The sequence below is a fragment of the Sminthopsis crassicaudata genome, chromosome 1 (genome assembly GCF_048593235.1).
Source record: "Sminthopsis crassicaudata isolate SCR6 chromosome 1, ASM4859323v1, whole genome shotgun sequence".
In the NCBI taxonomy this organism is placed as follows: domain Eukaryota; kingdom Metazoa; phylum Chordata; class Mammalia; order Dasyuromorphia; family Dasyuridae; genus Sminthopsis; species Sminthopsis crassicaudata.
The window spans coordinates 755,871,360-755,888,701 of NC_133617.1; the positions used below are offsets into that span (position 1 = coordinate 755,871,360).

Consider the following 17,342-nt stretch of genomic DNA (forward strand, 5'->3'; position numbering starts at 1 on the left):
GGAGTAAATTTGCTTCAGTGTAGAGGTCTGAGCATATAAGAGACTGGATGAGACCATGAACAAAATGCTGGACCTGGAATCTAGAAGACCAGGGTTCAGATCTAGCCTTTGACACTGGATAACCTTGTAAGTATATGCCTTTTTTTTTTTTTTTTTTTTTTAGTTAAAAGTGGTTCAGTGATAAGACTGCTGGACTTGGAATCAGGAAAAGCTGTATTTAAATTCTGACTTAGAGATTTATTAGCTAGGCACCTAGGCAAGTCCCCTCACCTCAGGCTGCAGTTCTTATATAAAATGGGGATAATGAAAGTACCAGCATCCCAAGGTTGTTGGGAGGGGTGCTGGGAGCACATATGTGCTGTGTTATGCAAACAATAAGAAATCATCCTGACTACCTTGGAGGATCAGGGAATAATTAAACTTCCTAGGGTTTAGGAGCCTCTTTCTCCTTCCCCCTAAGTCAAGCCGGGGCTTAAAATAGAGGAAGAAACCCAGTTCGAGCCAAGCCAAGTGGTGTCTGCCATAGCCCACCCTGTGGGCTACCTTGGGACCACCCTGTAGTCCCTCTTCAGACTGAAGAGTGTGGCTGCTGTTAAAGCCCCTCTCGAGATCAGGAGGGGAGGACCCCGAGGCTGACGGGGAAGAGGGAAGAGGGCAAGGAAAGGGCTACTAAGTTGGTTCCACTTTGCAGTCTGGCCTGAGGCTGTCCCAGCTCCCCCGGATAGAATCTGACACTTCCCATTTTAATTATAGGAAAAGTGTGACTGGGCAGAGAGCGGTGACATCAAAGCCTTTGTTTTTCTTGCAGTTTCTGAATCACAAAATGCCAAGTTTCTTTTCTGGAAGCTGAGCTGAGCAAGTGAAAAGCAAAGTGTAATCTCATCCCCCCTCACATGCATCTCCATCCCCTCACACACAGTCACACTCCCCCACTCCCCCACACACACATCCCCTGTCACTCCCTCCCATCCTCGGTGATCATCTGGTCCTTCTGGAGACTCGGCTCCAGTCTGGCCCCGTAGATTCCCGGGCCAGGCTGTTGCCATGGTGAACAGCTCAGGCAGCAGCAACAACACCGGCTCCCCAGCTGTTTCCAAAGAAACTCATCAGGCAGGTCAAGCTGGCTTCACACAGCCGGGCACCAGCACATGCACATGCCCACACACTGGCTGAATGCGGCAAGGGGGACACGGCCCTGTCTCCTTCCGCACCGGGACCGAGGAGCAATTGCCTGAACCTCCAGTTTGCCCCCTCCCCCGGGGACCCTGCTGGAGCGCACAGATTTCTCCTCATGGTCCCCAGATGTGGCTGTTACCTGGTCCTTCCTTCCTCCCCCGGCTCCCTGTCCTGAGACTCTCTCTCCCTCTCCCTCCATTCCATATGTTTTATATTCACCCTGTGAAGGAAGGAGGGAGGAAGGGAGGAAGAAAACAAAGGAAGGAAGGAGGGAGAGAGGGAAGGAAGAAAGTAAGGAGAAAAGGAAGAAAGGGAGGAAAGAAAGGAAGGGAGGGAAAGATAGGAGTGGGGGAAGAAAGGAAGAAGGGAGGGAAGGAAGAAAGGAAGAAAGATGAAGGAAGGAAGGAAGGAAGGAAGGAAGGAAGGAAGGAAGGAAGGAAGGAAGGAAGGAAGGAAGGAAGGAAGGAAGGAAGGAAGGAAGGAAGGAAGGAAGGAAGGAAGGAAGATGAAGGAAGGAAGATGAAGGAAGGAAGGAAGGAAGGAAGGAAGGAAGGAAGGAAGGAAGGAAGGAAGGAAGGAAGGAAGGAAGGAAGGAAGGAAGGAAGGAAGGAAGGAAGGAAGACAATGCAGTCCCTGCATCCTCTAACTTGCTTCATTTTGATGGCTTTCATCACAAAAATCATGTGGCTCCAGGTGCTGCCTGACCCTCAGAGACTCAGATTCCACAGTGCAGCCCCCAGAACAGATGCCCCCATGAAGGGGCACAGAGTAGAATAAAACCTAGCCTGGCATGGAGGAGAAGCAGGAGGCTGTCGCATCAGTTCACTCCTAGGCTTCCTGGCAAGGATTACCAGCCATGGGCACCATCACAGGACATCAGCAGAGATACGATCACTCCCCAGATATGGCTTTCTTGACTACATATAGATTCTCTTAGTTCTTTGGGGATCTCTGGGGAAAGCTGAATTTCCAAAGATATTTAGGGCCCCTGAGAGGGGCTTTGGTGCAGGAACAACAAACTCCTCCTCCACTCTCCCCACCGCTGTTGACAGTGGCTGGGCAGGTCCCAAGAGGGGGAAACTACTCCCTTCAGAGGCCTAGAGAAACCTTGAGAGGTTATCACCTCGAATACCGTCACCCCCCAAATCCCCAGTCAATGGGCTCTCTGATATCAATCAATCATCTGATTTTTATTGACTTTTATAAAAGTCTAAGTCCCGAAAAGGTATGGCGAGGAGAGAAGTTCTACATCTTTAAGACCCAGGAAGCACTCTTCCTACTTAACCTTTTCAGTCCCTGAAAATAAAGAGCTCAAATTTAAAGCTCAGAGGTAATGAGACACAAAGAAAGGCAACCCAGGGAGTCAGGGGAAGCTTCATAAAAACTGCGTGGAGATCCTTTTGCCCCCTTTGCAGGATCCCCATCAAGTCCACATTGGAGTATGGCTTTGGTAAGGGCTGACTCAGTGGGACTGGCTCCTCCGCCCGCTCAGCTGCACAGCTCCCAGCTCCAGTTGGCCACAAGACCTCTTCAAGGACTCTGATGGGTTTCTTGGTCTCACTGGTCCCTTGACTGCTACCCTCATTTACTTAAGATCAGGAAAGGGAAATGCAAAAGTAACTGAGGAACTGCAGTGTGGGACACAGGATGGGGCAGGAAATGGGGCAGTGGATTCCACTACCCCGCTGGTGGCTAGCAACAATTCTTTCTCTACTCTGTCAGGAAAGGAAAATGCAAAAGAACTTAGGGAGATGTATGTTGGTTCTTTTATAGGAGAACTCAGTCGTGGCTCCATTCCTGCTGACTCGTGAATCCCTCCAGCTCCAAAGCCAGTTATTAGGCTCTTCATCACAACAAAACATAAACCTGCGAATCATTATGGACAAAACCAGTTCCAAAGTTTCACTTTTTGGATTGGGAGCAAGCAGAGAATGTCTGTGTGTGTTCAACAGTCAGCCCCCCTGTTGGTCAGTCTCCCCCATCATACACGAATAGAGCTAAATTGGCTCTGGTTCCATCCCTCTGTTGCTTACTAACAGATCAGAGCAGAGAGCTGGCTTTAGGACCCACATCACTGAATCTCACATCGTGGCTCCCCACGAAGTACAGGTGCATTTGCAGGAGCTGTGCTAGTTTCCCTATTATTTCTCCTCTTTCCCACTCCCCTCTGCCGGCTTCTAAATTTATCTGAGATCATTCTGGCTTCCATGACATTTCTCTGCCAGTGTTTTTGCAGCTTTGGAAAGGTGGAGTCCCTTCAGTTACTTTTCCATTTTCTTAATCCCAGGAGTCATTTTCAGATCTTTTTCAGAATCTCTGTGGAAGATTTCTGATGTTTACATGTTTTCTCTTCCATTAGACTGTGAGATCCTTGAGAGTAGGGAGTATCTTTTGCCTTTCTTTGTTTCTACAGTGCTTTCCCTAGCTCCTGGCACATAGTAGGCACTTAACAGATTTGAGTTGATCAAATGAGATAGTCAGTAAACTTTAGCAAAGTGCTAAATGATACATAGAGACAAACAATAATAGAGTAGGTGCTAAATAACTGTTCATTCCATTTCCCAGCTGGCTGGCTGAGTGATTGACCATCTTAACCAGACATCTTCCAGGAAAGAAATAGAAAAATCAGGAAGAGCAGTGGACAAATATAAGTTAGTTCACTTTTGGCTCTGGTGAGTTTGATCTGCTTATTGGATATCCAGACAAAATTGTTCATTAGGCAGTTGGTAATGTGGAACTTAATAGTTGAGCCCACAGGCACTAATGAGACTACCAAGAGAGAAAGAGTGGTGAGAAATGATGAGAGGATCCGTGACAGAGCCTTGTAACAAGAGAAACAAAAACACATTCATTCTAAGAAGTGAGCTGGAGAGGGAAATTAGAAATTAGAACCCATTGCTCCTCACCATGCACATACATCCCACAGGAGATTGGCTGGGAAAGGGGAGAAAAATGACAGAGGATGATAATTTAAATGTATGATAAGATTAAGTAAAGCTTTGTCCTTTCTTTTTATAAGATTGGGGAAACCTAAATTTGTTTGTAGTCAACAAGGAAAAAGCCAGAGGGCATGGAGAATAGAAAATTAAAAGGAGAGGAATTATGATTGAGCCAATATATGATACTGGATGGAATAAAAGAATATGGAAGTGAGGATAGAAGGAGAAGGAGAGTGTTCCTGTTTAAATAGAAAGAGGCAGCCGGTGGCTTAGTGGTTAGAGTGCTGGCCCTGGAATCAAGAAGACCTGATTTCAAATCCAACTTTGAGTGTTTCCTAGCTGTGTGTTCCTGAGCAAGTCATTTAACTTGATTGCCTTAACCTACTGGAGAAGGAAATGACAATTCACTCTATTGGCTTTGCCAAGAAAAGCCCATGGACAGCTACAATCCATGGAGTCATGAAGAGTCTTCATGACTGAATTCTTGAATAATAACATCAAAAAATTTAAATCGAAAAGGATTCATCTAACTTCTGGTGCAAAGATGGTGGAATAAGGAAAGTACCCCAAATACCCCTCCAAAATACTAGAAAACTGCCACAGAATTGATTTAGCAACAAGGAAACAGCTCACTGGGGTGGGAAAGGTCTGTCTCACTGGGGTGGGAAGGGACTAGGGTCCAAGAGCAGCAGCAGAAGCCAGCCTCAAAGCAGGGGACCTGCAGCAGGGCTCCAAACCTGGGACAACCCGATAACTCCCATCTTCCTGCAAGCTAACAGGCTGGGGCAGGTGAGCAGTCTGTGCCTTGAAGCAAAGCCCCGCCCAAGCGACCCATCCCCAGCATAAGCCACTAGCGAGGGCTTGACCTCTTTACTGACCACAGCAAAGCCCCCTCCAATGATCTGGTCAACACTGAGACCTCAACTCTGGGGGCTACTAGCAGAGAGACCCTGTTACAACAGCAACCTAGCAGTAAGGTCCCAATCCTGAGGTAGACCAGCAGCTAAACCTCACACCCAGGGGAGATCAACAGGGAGTCCCCACATCCAGTACAAGCCAACAGGGAAGTCTGCCATCTAGAGAAAGCAAGCACTTGCCTCCTGGAACCCAGAAAATGCCAGCAGTAAGACCCCAAGCTCCAGCACAAAAAGCTTGGACCCGGCTCCAGCTTACCTTAAAACAATAAGTAATATTCATCTAAAACCACCAATAAACATTATCTGTAATAGAGATAACATTAGAAGCCTCCTCGATACAATCAGAGGTGAAGCAAGGATGTCCATGTCACCTCTGTTATTTAATGTTCTACTAGAGATGTTAGCTATGTCAATAAAGGAAGAAAAAAGAAATTAAATGGATTAGAATAGGCAAGGAGGTAACAAAACTATCATTCTTTGAAGATACTATGTTACATTTAGAAAATCCTAGAGAATCAAAGAAAAAACTACTTGAAATTATTAACAACTTTAGGAAACTTGCAGGCTACAAAATAAACGTACATAGAATAACAGCGTTTCTATGTTACCAACAAAGTCAAACAGCAAGAGACAGAAAGAGAAAATCTATTTGAAATAGCTATAGATAAAACAAACCTAGGAACCATTAGAACAGAACTATAAAAAATTTTTCCACAAATAAAAGTCAGAAATAAACAAATGGAAAAATATTAATTGCTCATGAGTGGGCTGTCAATACAATAAAAATCAAAATTCTACCTAAATTAATGTATTATTCAATACCATGCCAATCAAATTATCAAAAAGAAATTACAGAGCTAAAAAAAAATGACAACAAAATTCACCTAGAAGAACAAAAACTCAAGAATATCAGAAACACCAAAAGTGTAGGGGGAAATGTAAAAGATCTGGCTGTACCAGATCTCAAATAAAGTGGTAATTTTCAGAAAAATCTAGTACTGGCTATGAAATAGATACTGGCAAATTAGTGGAATAGACTAGGTACAAATTATATTATAGTAAGTGACTATATTAATCAGTATATAATAAACCCAAAGATCTGTAAGTTTTTGTAACAAAAACTCATTTAACAAAAAAGTGCTGGGAAAAAATGGAAAAGAATATGGCTAAAACTAGGTATACACCATCTCACATTACATACCAACATAAGGTCAAAATGGGTGATGATTTACACATAAAGGGTGATGCCATAAGCAAATTAAGAGAAATAGAATAGTTTATCTGTCAGATTTATGGTTAAGGGAATCATTTAGAACCAAAGAAGATATAGAAAGAAATATAAAATGGAAAATAGTTAATTTAAAAGATTTAAATTTAAAATTTAAAAGATTTTTCATAAACAAAACCAATATAACCAAAATTGGGAAGAAAGCAAAAAAAAATGGGAGAAATGTTTCTATAATAAGCATCTCTAATAAAGCCTTCATTTCACAAATATATAGAGAACTAAGTCAAGTGTATATTTTTAAAAAGTCATTCCCTAATTGTTAAATGGTCAAAGGATATGAACAGAGTTTTCAAACAAAGAAATCAAAGCTTTTTATACTCATGTGAAAAAATGCTCTATATCACTATTGATCAGAGAAATACATATTAAAACAACTTCAGGGTACCATCTTGCACCCATTATTGTGATTACAGTAAGAAAAAAGGAAAATGTTGGATGATGGAGGGTATGTGGGAAAGCTGGGATAATAATGCACTGTTGGTGGAATTGTATACTGCTCCAACCACTCTGGAGAGCCCTCCGGAACTATGCCCAAAGGGTTATAAAACTGCACACCCTTTAATCCAGCAATACAACTGTTAGGCCTCTATCCTAAAGACATCCAAAAAAAGGGGAAAAACTTATCTGTACAAAAATATTTATAGCAGCTCTTTTTGTGGTAGCTAATAATTGGAAATCCACAGGATGCCCACCAAATGAGGAATGGTTAAACAATGGGATATTCTTGTGCTATAAGAAACGACAAGCAGGATGATTTCAGAAAAACCTGGAAAGACTTACAGGAACTTATGCCTAATGAAGTGAAGAGAACTAAGAAAACCTATCTGATAACAACAGTATTGGTCGATGAAGAACTGTGAATGACTTACCTAGTCTCAGCAATACAATGATCCAAGCCAATCCCATAGGACTAATAATGAAACATATTATCTGTCTCCAGAGAAAGAACTGATAGGGTTGAAATGCAAAATGCATACTTTTTTCTTTTCTTTTCTTCACATCTTCTTGTACAAAATGTTTAATATAGAAATGTTTTATATAATTGCACATGGGTGACCTATATCTCATTGCTTACCATCTCAGAGAGGGGGGAGAGGAAAGGAAGGGATAGAATTTTGAACTCAAAACTTTAAATAAAAATGTTTTTAAAATTGAAGAAAAGGAAAAAGAATATGGTCATTTCTTCCTTTGAGACAAGAGCAAAGGAGAAAAGAGTTCATAGGCATGAAATTCTGGGGATACTATTCTCACAGGACCACAAACAAGTGTGATTCAACTGGAATCATGAGGTTTTCCATCTATATGGGAAAGCTTCCCACTATAGTATATAAAGAAGGCATGAAGGATGCAAGGAAGGAGAGGAGGAATGAAAGGAAAATAATTTCTTCAACGTTATACACCCGGTTTGGAGTACAATTCAGTCTTCTTTTTGTTTCAGAGGAGTTTGACAAGAGGGATAATAGTAGCTCCCTAAGAAGGAGGTTTTTAGCAAGAGAATATCCTATTGCTGAATTTTTCTTATATTTATTTTTGGCACACAGTATGAAGAGGACTTGTTGTAATTGCATTAACTGAAGCAGTCTCAAATCTTATTTGTTTAGCTTAACGGTGGCTAATTATGGCATCTCAAGAGGAAGCAATGCCTTCTCTCTCCTGATAGGGAATCAGGAATGAAGGGACAGACCTGGAGTTGGCAAAGCTTCTTCCCAGCCAGGAGCACACAGCTGTGAGGAGTGCAGCTTCTGCAAGATATCACAATATAAGCTCAACATGAAGCTTTTCTGGAGGCAGTTTGCACTGAATCTGCAAGAGGTTATATCAACACATTTGCTGGGATAAACAAGTTTCTAAAGTTAGACACCCAGCTATCATTTCTGCTGCTGTCCGGTCTCTCCAGCACAGCGCTGATGTGAGCTTGGGTGAAAAATGCTCTGGGTATAATAGCATCACTGAGCTTGGCAGGTGGACCTACCTGCCCAACAGGGCTGACTCCAGGGGTGAGCCTTGGATTCTATCTAAGAACAGCTGTTTAGGGTCTCAGAATCACTGAGCAAAGGGATAGAAGGAGCAGAACCGGTAGGTGGGGTTTCTCTCCTGGAAGGAGGAGGACTCCAGACCCCTCTAAGTAGAGAGAATTCCAGTCATTGCATACGGCAGACCATGGGGGCCACACTAGCACTAAAGAGAGCTGCTGCCAAAGTCACCTGATGCGTCCAGAAATAGAATTTCTGTAGCTTAAGAAGACCACAGGGCCAGAGCCTGGAATAAGAACTTGGTTTTTGCTCACTATCTCCCAAGCTCTTCTTCTCTGTCCTCCTCTCACCCACACTGTTCCTTTCCCTGGGCCTCCTTCTGTTGGTTTACAGCCCTCACAGAATCAGAGAGGGCCCTCCAAAGGCATGTAGTCAATGCCCAGCAGTTGATATCCATCCTCTTCATGAAATCACCAAAAAGGAAAAAAACCATTCCATTGTTTAACAGCTCTACTGTGTATTGGATAAGCAGGTTTATTTGATTCCTGACATTGAAGCAATACTTATTTCTTATTACCTTCTCCCATTGCTCTTGGTTCTGCATTTTAAAGCCAAACAAAACCAAAACATTCTTCTTTCACAAATCAATTCTTCAAATACTTAAAAACAACTACCATGTTCCCTCCAAATCTCTTCTCTCATCTAAATTTTTTAACCATTTATATGACATTAATTCTAAGCCCTTCAGTATGATTGCCGTCCTCTCCACATTTTCTAGTTTATTTATTTTATAAAATGTGTCTGCTTTCATTTCTTCCTTCCTCCCTCCCTTGCTCCCCATTCTCTCTCCCTCCTTTCTTCCCTTGCTCCTTTTAACCTCCCTCTTCTCCTCTTTCCCTTCCTTTCCTTCCCCATCTTTCCTTCCTCTCTTTCCTACTTTTTTCTTCTTTCTTTCATTCCCATTTCACTATCCTTTCCTTCTTTCTTCCTTCTTCACCCTGTCCACCTCTATTCACTTTCCTAGTCTAGGCTACATCTTCCTCTTTCTCCATAATAGCACAGTCATTTCTCTTCATTTTCATAGCTTTCCTTTTCCTTCTCCACCTGCTCCTTTCTCAGCCTACTTTCCTTCTGGTCAGGACCGAGAAGACTTAGGGGAAAACAAATAAATATTTTCAGGAAATTTTCCAATATGAAATATATCCCCCCATATATAATATTATATGTGGGGTTAATGGACACAATCTTTGTCTTAACCAACACAAAGCATGAGGCTTGAGGAAAGTCCTATGCTCCCCCTAGTGTTTAGGAACCCAGATTTAATAAGAGGGACTGGAGGAGAGAGTGTTTGCTTTAAAAGTGCTAGGATACTTCAGTCTCAGAGAATGGAAAGTCTTCTGCCCTCACCCCTACCCCTTTCTGGGAAGGACAAGATATGTTCTAGTGACAAATGATGAAAATCAGTGCAAATGAGGGGTCTGGTGAAATAGAGGAAGCGAGAAAAGAGAAAGGGAATACATCAGTATTTGATAGAGGACCTACTGTGTGCTGGGCATTGTGGGAAGCACGTGATCATTGATCCTCCCAACAACCCTACAAGGTAGATGTTGCCATTGTCCTCACTTTACTCATGAAGAAACCTGAGCCAAGTAAAAGGGAAGTGACTGTCCAGGATCACGGAGCTTGTAAGTGTCTGAGGAGAGATTTGAATTCAGATCTTCCTGAGTCCAGGCCGCTATACTACCTGATTGCTGCTGAAAATGGTATTCTTGATTTTAGTAAGAAAGGGGAAAGGAGACAAAAGAGGACAGAAAAAATATGGAATAATCCTGCTGTGGCAAATCTCTTTGTGGGGCGTCTGTTTCTTTGTGTGTCCATCTGTCTCTCTGGCCATTTGTCCATACGGCCGAATGTTCAGCAGTTCATGTGCCTTAGTGGAGGAGCCACACAAGAGCCAGCAGTCTGTTGATGTTTAAGGTAAGCACATAGTGGCTTCTCACCCAGAAACATAAAAGACAAATTTTTAGGGAAAGGGGCCAGAGGACTTCAGGCTTTTAGGAAAGAATCATCATGTTAACAATGACTTTGAAGAGGACCTAAAGCCAGAGTCCCTAAAAACCTTGGACTTGCCCATGAGCTGAGGAAAACCAGGGATGAGTTTTAAACAGATGCATTTTAAGGCATTGGTGAAAGCTGTGTCACAAGGCCAGAGACTTTACCAAAAGACAGTGATGTCTCTGAATTAAGTTCTTGTGTCTCTATTTATACATAAACGCATTTGGATAGCCGAAAGTGGGCAGCCATTAGTACCCTGGCATGTGCCAGTCGATCTACTTAGAGGGCCCTATGAAAAGAAGGCAACCAGGAGACCATAGGAGGGTGCCGAATATTGCAGTCAAAGGAAAACGATCTGTTGGCTAGAGGAGCATGGAAAGGAGAAGAAAGTGCTGAAAATGAATTTTACTGAATGTATCCCTCTCACCACACTGGCTCTACATGAGGCACCAACCTGGACAGACAGAAATGGAGGGCTAATGGGGTCCTGGGCCCCTTACCTGCCTGGGGAAGGGGAGGAATCCCAGCTCTTCTTTCTATAGAGCCTGGCAGGCAGCTGAGCAAGGCAGTTTGCAGGTATGTATGTGTTACTATCCCTATTGTGTGTGACTATTTTAGTTGCTGAAAGGGACAGAAAAAGGGACAGACATTTGAGGAATACTGGTAAAATAACATAGAGAAGAACTGTTTTATTAAAAGGATTGAGAGAAACACAGATTTTTCTGGGAACATGAAAGAGAACTGACCCTCCCCAAAGATGAATGTCCTGAGGGTCCCTGTTTGAAGGCAGAGTAGCAAAAGGTGGGCTCCATGCATTGGGATCCATCAGCTCATTTGCACATGATGATTTTAAAAGTTTTGAAGGTTATAACTGAGAAATTATAAAGCAAGAAGAGAGTGCTGAGGGAATATGGAAGAAGGGGTGTTAGGGTCATATCAGAAATAAAGACAAAATTTTTGAATTTCACATCACAAAGTAGCGATGTTTATTAGGAGCCCTTGATTTGAGGTATTTGAAGTTATAGGAGAGGCAGGCTAGGAGACGGTCAAATAAAAAGGAAAGCTGGAAAGGAACAGTCAGTACAGAAAGCAGAAAAGTAGATGGTAGACGAAGCTGACGGGGACTGACCAAAGGTGACGGGTAGGACGTGCTGTGAGTTCCTGGGAACTGTGCTGATGTGAAGAGAGATACTGCTTTGCTGAGAGCTGATTACAGAAAGTCACGCATTCCTTTCGGTTCTATAGAAAGGCAGAGAGGGAAAATTTCTCCCGGTGGTTGACTGCGTTGCCATTAACTGCTGCCTGTGGTTTGAAAGGGGGAAATAGAGAGGGAAGTCAAGTTTTGTGTTTGTGAAAAGAGGGATGGCTTTGCTGAGAGATGATTGGATAAAGCAGAATCTCTTCCTCTTCCAAGAGCTGGTTACATGGTTCCACCACTTGAGAGTGAGAAAGTCCATAGATCATCAGCAGACCTGAGGATCTTGGCAGTTCTCTGAAATTTTTGTCACTGAAGGAGTGTAATATTTTCTCAGCACCCAGCCAAGTAGAAGTATTTGATAAAAGTTGTTTTGGTTTGGTTTGGTTTTGCTATTTAACCAATCCGTGAGTGACAAGCAAGTGGCTTTCAAACAGGAGAACCATGAAAGGTAGAAGAGTTTCCTCCCACACTGTACATTGATTAAAAAAAAAAAAAAGTATGATGTAGATTTATGGACTATTATATTTTTAATTAGTCTTTATCTTGCTATCTTTTGATCAAATGTTATGATCATTTTGGATCTGACTTTCTAGTTATTACATGCAATTATCCTTCCTGATTTTGTATTCTATTGAATAAATGTTATGATTATCCATGCTTTTTTTATCTTATCCTTTAACAAAAATTTTATATTAAAGTATTAATTGGTTCATATCATGTTACTAATCAGGAATTATTCACCAGCTATCTCCATATTTTATGACCCCAAGAATCCAAATGAGGTAAGCATTCAATGAATTAACGTCAATGAAGACCAATGACTATTCTCTAACTTATTCACCACTCTTTGGCAGCAAAGCTGAAACAAATCAATCTATAGTCTTGCAACAGAGCTCAATTCTACATCATTGCTTTCATATTCCTTCTCAATGCCATGAAAAACCAAAAGGCAGAAGTGTATTGTTCTCAGTAGCAATCCATCCCACAACAAAACCTGCTAGAGAACTGAGGAAGTGAAGAAAATGGGGCAGGATATGTGTTTGATTATATGGCCCTTCATGAATCCTAAAGGAAAGAACTCAATATCTACTTGGAGACACTTCTGTCCAACCAGAAACCGCTTGGGACAGATACTAGAGCTGTTGGATCATGACTTAATATGGCTTGAAGAGGTAAATATAACTTTGAGACCTAGCCCCCAGAGAAATCATACTCGAAGGGAAAAATTATCCAAAAGTGATGAGCAATAGAAAATTATAAGAAAAACTCTGGTATTACCAAATATCTTAGGTACTCAAAGGAAGGCCTTGAGTATAATCAAATAATGCAAAAGAGAAGATATTAATAAAGGAAATAAATATTTCCTCTAAATCAGATAAAATAATCCAGACATTCATAAATAAAAATTATAAGTTGAAGGAAAATGATATTTTTGAGATAAAAGACCCTTTGGATTCCCTTGATAGACAAAACCACCATATGATATTTCTGAATGGTTTTTAATAGAAATAGGAATTGTGAAAGCAGAATTCATGCACAACAGAAATAATTGGACACACATAAAAGCTGAAATCCAATCTTGGCAAGTCTTACCAAAGAAACAAAAGAGTATAAATGAACGCGAATGCAAATACTCAGACATGAAAGTAAATCTGAAGAAGAGAGGCAAAAATCTCCATGCAGACAAAACACTGATGTCCAAAATGGGATGGAAACAATTTCATAGGTATCTCCCTAAAAAACATACATCAAAACCCCCTGAATATCATAATACAAGGGCTGATAACTTCTGAAAACAGAAAACAAAGTGACAGTCACCTCCAGAAAAAAAAAAAGTTCTATGCTAAAAATTCCAAGACACGTGATGGTAAAATGTAACAACTTCACTGACAATCAAGGCCTGCAAGCATCTAGGACAGCAAACATAAAAAGGAAAGTTAAATAACATAACCATTTCTGCACCCACCAGGAACCAAAGATAGTGGAGTAATGTGTTTGGAAGAGCAAAAGAACTCAAGGTGTGACCCAATGTGACCTACCCTGAAAACCAAAGCCATCAGTTTAAAAAAACCAGACATTCAATAAAAAAGAGACATTCAAAATGCTCCTAGGAAGAAAATAAGGCATGAAGAAATTATCTGCTTTTCAAATACCCCAAACAACTGATATACAGTAAAGGTAAATATAGCAACCAAGGACAAGAACAAAATCATAACAGAAAGATACTAAGAGATTTCTTTCTAAAAGCACGTAAGGAGACAATAGAGAAAGCAGAAGTCAAATGGAAGTGATGACAGAAACAGACCTGAAACATCACAAAATCTTACAACATTCTGCCTGAAGGTAATTTTTTTTGGCAGACGAAATTTCAAAAACAGGAGGGCACACAAGAGTGGAGGGGGAAATAAAAAGATAGAGGAGAATATGTAATATACACTTATCAAAATTAACAACCTGAAAATAAAAGGAGAATCACTCCTAAAGAATCTAAAGAAGAAGAGAACCTACAGAATAATGATTGAGGTGATTTTAAAAGAGGGGGAAAGAAATGGAAATTGAGGTTCAGTTGCAAAATGAGGTACCACTAATCAATAATCTCATGAGAGAAGAAAGAGTTTCTAAAAAGGCAATTGATATGATCTTCAGGGATCCAATGCTTGAAGATATCACTCATGGCATCTCAAAAGAGGGGGAATCAGAGCTTTGGGGGGAACCCCCTGGAAATCTAGGAGGGCCTAAACCTAAAAAGGGTACATCAAGGCAATGGGGCTAAAATGACAATGAGGAGGGCAAAATTGAATGATCTACCAAATTATCAGGGCCAAAGAAAGATTCCTGATATGGGGCACTATCCTTTCTATCATTTACATGGAGTTGTATTTCTGAGAGTGAGACACAACAAAAAAGTGGGGTAATATCCGTGAGGTAATAATGTAGGAAATGTTTGGAAGGAATCCAAAATAGTTTAGAAGCTTTAATTCCAAAAGAAATAGGGAAGCTAATGAAGGACTAAATAAGTAGAAAGACCATAACTCAAATGATGAGTGTAGGGTATATTAAAAGGCAAGATAAATAATGAAGAGAATAAAATTCTTTTATAGAAAAAGGCACAGAAAATGAAATCTGAAAACTAGCAAACAAGTTGAAAGAGAGTACTTGACTACTTAATTGAAAGAAGAGAATTAAATAATTAGATAAAATGAAGAACAGGGGAATTAATACGTTTAGCAAAACTAAGGAAATGGGTAACAAATGAAAGGGAATGAGCTTAAGGGAAAATAGAAGAGAGCTAGTAAAAATAGGTTTCCTTTAAAAGATATTAAGTTAAATTAACTGAAGGGGCATACTACTTTGCTTAAAAAGAAAATTGTGAAAAATGCCTATTTGAACCCAAACCTAATATTAGAGACAAATAGAGGAAAATATAAATCTAAGCTTCATGACTTTAAATGTGAATGGATTAGACAATTCAATAAAATGAACAAATGACTGATCACATTAGAAAAACCCCACATTGCAGCAAATGAAAAAAAAATGTATTTGTATCAGATTTCTATAATACAGACTCGGCATCCAAAATATATACGCAATTAACAAATATGTGTATATTTGTGCATGTGTACATATATGTGTGCATACATAACGTATGTATATATGGGTGCATGTGCATTGCGGTGGCCACATCTCAGTAAAACCATCATGGAAGACAGGCTAAATCAACAGACCTCAAACCCACTGATGAATCAGGGAAATGTCTACCTCAAGCACGAGAAGACTTTCTCAGCCAAATGGGTGGAGGAGAGCGTTTGTTCCAACTATAATGAAGATGGAATGCTGGTCAGACACTGAAGATGCCTTTGGTGTCCACGCTGTCCTGGACCATTGCCGGCCACCTGGACTTTGTTCTTGCCACTGGACTTCAATAACCTGGAAGAGAAAGTGAAACTGGTGACTTTGTGCAACTCTGCCTCACTTAAATTCAATTCACAAGCATATCAAGACATGACCTTTGATGTCAATGACCCTCTTCAGAATTAAAGTATGAGCAACATCAACATATATGTGTGTGGGTAAAGTCATTCCCCAATATATAAGGGGTTAAAGGGTAGAACAGTTCTCAAAAGAATAATTACAAAGTATTGACAAACATTTTTAAATGCTCCAAGTCACTAATAATAAAAGAAATGAAAATCAAAACAAGCCTGAGGCTTTGTCTCACACTCTGTATAGAGTCAATAACAAAACATTGAAATAGCTAATGCTGGAGGGTTGTGGTGAGATCCTTTTTTGGTAGAACTGTGGATTGATTGATACAATGGCTTTAGAAAGCAATTTGGTATGGCGTGAATAAAGTGATCAAAATGTTTATATCTTTTGACTCAGTGATGGCTTTGCTAAGGTTATACCTCAACGAGGTCATTAATGAAAAGAAAGTGCCCATGTACACCAAAATATTTAAAACTATTCTTTTGTGATAGGAAGGAATTGGGGAAAATATATGGTAACTAATTGGAAAATGGCTAAACAAATTATTTTATGTGAATGTTATTGTACATTTTAAAATGGCAAGGGTGATAAATTAATTAAAAAAAATGAAAGGGACTACATGAATTGATACAGAACCTAGAAAACAAAATATACAGTGATTACAACAATGGAAATGGAAATAACCACACACGGAAAAATCAAAAATGAATGCTATTATAAAGAACAAGCAGGGCTTGAAAGAAGCTATGTGAGAATAAGTGCCCCCCCCACTCCATTGCAAATGGAAGAGATCTTCAAGTGTTACACATTGTACATAGTTGGACTTTTTCAATGTATCATTCAATTAGTTACACTGATTTTCCCCTTTTTTCTATGTTGTTAAGAATATCTGTAATATTTTATGGCTTTCTTGAAGGGGAAAGAGAAGGGGAAAATACTGGGGGAATATGATGTTTTTATAAAATGAAAGACATCAAAAAACTTATATTTTTAAGAGTGAATGGTGTCATTGTAATTAATTTTATGTAAATGATAAGCCCAATGGTGGGAGTTCAGAGGCCACATGGGACAATATGAGTATATTCACCCTCCTTGACAACAATGTTCCTGAGGTCCCTGACAATGTGAAGAGGAGCAGTGTGATTATGTCCATCTGGAGAGAAATACTCAGCTGTACACACACACACACACACACACACACACACACACACACACACACACACACTTGCCAATGAGGGCAGATAAGGGTGAGTGAGTGAGAAAAGGGAGCTGAGAAAACCATGGAAACCACTATGTTCATGAACTGTAATGATATGATATGAATATTCTGCTTGCCCTGCCTAAATTACACATGGACATTTTTAGATGTTCTCTCTTGCTCCTAAAATAGGGTGTGTGTGTGTGTGTGTGTGTGTGTGTGTGTGTGTGTGTGTGTGTATAATTAAATCTGTGTTTTTGTGTGTGCATGTATGTACATATGTGTCTATGTGTGTATTTGGAGGGGGAGGAATCTTAAGACCACATATCTCTGACTCTCTGATTATCATTCTAGATCCTGATGATGTCACCAATTATTAAAATAAATCATATTTTTATCACCTTTTATTGCCTCAAACTCTGAATAAGCAATGCCAAAACATTGAAATAGCTAATGCTGTAGGGGTAGTGTTAAGAAGCTTTTGCACTATTCTGTTTGCTTACATCTTTTAGTAATAGCAAAATTAAGAACTAAATCCCTGTTACTTGTTAAATGTTTGGGATTGGTGTTGAGGGGAAAAGTAGGTAGAATACCTCAATTCTCCTTCAGTT

General features: G+C 40.4%; 1 long non-coding RNA gene across 6 annotated transcripts in view; it reads right to left on the reverse strand.

Moving 5' to 3' along the window:
- Window positions 1-17,342, reverse strand: part of LOC141552137 (uncharacterized) — a 264,486-nt gene that overhangs the window by 191,435 nt on the left and 55,709 nt on the right. For all 6 annotated transcript variants that reach the window (XR_012485071.1, XR_012485070.1, XR_012485075.1 and 3 more), the window contains exon 2: window positions 15,306-15,473. This is a non-coding gene — a long non-coding RNA (uncharacterized LOC141552137). The remainder of the gene's footprint in view (window positions 1-15,305; window positions 15,474-17,342) is intronic.